The sequence below is a fragment of the Salvia hispanica genome, chromosome 3 (assembly GCF_023119035.1).
Source record: "Salvia hispanica cultivar TCC Black 2014 chromosome 3, UniMelb_Shisp_WGS_1.0, whole genome shotgun sequence".
Classification (NCBI taxonomy): domain Eukaryota; kingdom Viridiplantae; phylum Streptophyta; class Magnoliopsida; order Lamiales; family Lamiaceae; genus Salvia; species Salvia hispanica.
Genome location: NC_062967.1, coordinates 15,043,240 through 15,046,195, shown reverse-complemented (window position 1 = coordinate 15,046,195; position 2,956 = coordinate 15,043,240). Strand labels below are relative to the sequence as shown.

Genomic DNA, 2,956 nt, shown 5'->3' with positions numbered 1-2,956 from the left:
ATTTTATAGTACACTCTTCATCCCACTCAAGATGACCCACTTTTCTTTTTGTTTTGTACAACTAAGATGTTCAATTACTAAAAATGGAAATATCTTTATGTCTACTATATTCCATCTTTCTTACTTTATTTTCACTGCTATAAAATAAAGTTGTATAAAATTCATGCTGCACAAGGAAGGGGCCATATTTGGATGTAGGGAGTACTTATGAGTATATTAGATAACACAAGAACATGTCCTATTACAAATCCCAAAATAGAAAAATTACATAATTAACTTGTTGAATGATGATTACATATCCAAATTCACACCATACAAGTTACGACAGCATAAAAGCAAACAAGTACTATAACCTTAGATACTACTAGTATTACAATTATCCCAACATAGGGAAATTATTTTCAAATGCAAACAATACATAAAGTAATATGGCATTTTAGCGACCGTACAACGCCCTTATTCCTTGAATATCATCGTTATGCAAATTCTTGATCTGCCCGGCTCCGATCCCCGAAAACATGATTGCTGCATTAACCGAGCTATGTCCGAGCCCTAGAAGGTGTCCGATTTCATGAAGCGCAATGGTTTCTAGGTCGAAAGCACCCGCAACTGAGCCAATAGACCACCTCTCGTCGGCATCATAATGGAACCTTCCATTGGTAGGTGCAAATGCATGATCTAGGACTCCACCGGGGCCATCAAAAGAGGCTCCATCTCCATGGTCGCGGCGATGGAACTCTATGATCATATCAGAGTTTTGATTGGCTCCCACTTGTGCAAAGGTGAAGTGTGTGGCTAAGTCCCATTTGTGGAAGGCACGTGCCACGGGAGCTACAGCACTTACTGGAAAGTTGGGGGAGAATTGAAAAGTGAGATGGGTTTTGGTAGGTGGCCATCTAGGGTTTCCTTGAAAGAAACTGTAGTGAGACACTGTGTGGATGTTGCTAGAGCCCGGTTTGTGTTTCTTGTCACGAGGTTGCATGTAGTTAGTGCCGTTAATGATATCAGGCACTCACATCGCGGGGTTGTCATTTTTGATATCGTTTTATCATCTACGATACCTGAGGGTTTGATGTGGTAGTTTTTTCCGGTAGGTTTTGATGGCTGATTCTAGGATCTCAACGAAATCATCATCAGTGGCATGGGTTTTGTTTTCATATCTGGGATAGCCAAATTTCTCGAGATAGGCTTTGAGCTCATGAATATCTTTTGTGTGGTTTCCCTTGTGACAAGCTTTTAATTTCTTGATGAAATAAAAAAGGTGATGATTTTTTGGCACTTGGGGTGCTCCTCTTGGCATGGCCAATTGGAGCAAGAAGAATGAAAATGAGGAAGATAAAGGAAATGGGATGAAAGATCCTAAAAGCCATGAATGAGTACTTAGAAAATGTAAGAATGTTTAATTTGTTTTGAGATACATGTTAATGCTACCTATTACACGTATTTATTGTGTTTGGCAGGGGTAAAGAATATAGAAGAAGTCAAGAAAGAAGAATTTTGGTAGTTTGAATAGGTCTTTAAGTGAATGACATTGACTTGGAATATTTGGGCGCAACATATTATATAGGGCTGACAATTTTTGACACGACACGATAACACGACACGAACCGGCACGAAATTAATGGGTTTGGGTCAGAGCTTATCGTGTTCGTGTCCTTATCGGGTCGACCCATTAAGGACACGAAAATTTCGTGTCATGTTCGTGTCGTGTTCGTGTCGGGTTCGTGTTATCCGTTAACAATGCGTGTTCGTGTTATCCGTTAACACATAATATTTTAATATTATTATTCTTATTAACACATAATATTTTAATATTATTATTCTTATTATTTTCATTTTTCAATACTTATTTTCGTGTCATTAATGGGTTCGTGTCGTGTTCGTGTCGTGTTGACCCGAAACGGTTTGTGTCGTTAATGGGTTCGTGTCGTGTTTGTGTCTGAGGGTAGCGGCTCGTGTTCGTGTTCGTGTTTGAGGTTTTCTTAACGGGTCGTGTTCGTGTTTGTTGTTATCGTGTTCGTGTCATTATCGTGTCGACACGATAACGACCCGACACGCACGATTTGCCACCCCTAATATTATACCAATTCTTTTGAGCAATTATTATTGCGGTTTCAAAACGACAATTGTGAGAAATAATTAGGTACAAATCAATAATTATTTCTCACATTTATAAACCCTGTTGTTTTTATTAATCATAAGTACTAAAAAATGTTTACTGTTTCAAAATGTAGGATTTATAAAAAATGTGATAGGGTTTTGAAAATTGCAATAGTTTTCCTTCTATTATAAGGGTTTGGAACCTATACGTTGTTTTGATTTGGTAAATAAACTGATGCATAATAAAGAAGGTTTTGGCAAAATAAATCTGTAATATCTAACCTTCAATCTGCAAACGTGTTGTCATTTTCCCATTTAGCGCATTGATCGTGAGAAGATTGACTTCCTAGCAATGATGACACTGGAAATATATACAAGTCGTTCAATTGCTTATTTGCAAGGAAATTGCAATTGTAAAAGCATATTCACTAAAACGTGTTTGGTAGGGCGTGCCTAATTTCTTTTTTTTGCATGTACTACATGGCAAGGATTTCTACAACATATGTGAACAAGAGAGTACAAATTTTTACCTTTAGTGCCATGTGCTCTGAATCTCATTGTGTTGCGCTTGATAAGTACTCCGAAATTTACCGACGAGCCTAATATGAAGCACTTTCAATGCCCAAAAAATGCTCGGTATTTCCTTTACCGGGCACTTTTGCCTTATACCCTATGTTGTGCTCGATAAATATTGTTAGCAATCGCAACATAGGGAAATTTTGTTGCCACATGTAACTATAATATTAATACTTCTTTAATTCCAAAAACAGACACTTTTGGAACAGAACATTTTTTATTGTATAGTTCGGTAACTATGAGATATAGAAAGAAAAAGTTATTGGAGTATTATTAATGG

At 37.2% G+C, this 2,956-nt stretch overlaps 1 pseudogene; it reads right to left on the bottom strand.

Moving 5' to 3' along the window:
* Positions 1 to 436: 436 nt before the first annotated feature.
* Positions 437 to 1,370, bottom strand: LOC125209373 (annotated as a pseudogene).
* Between the last annotated feature and the right edge of the window lie 1,586 nt (positions 1,371 to 2,956).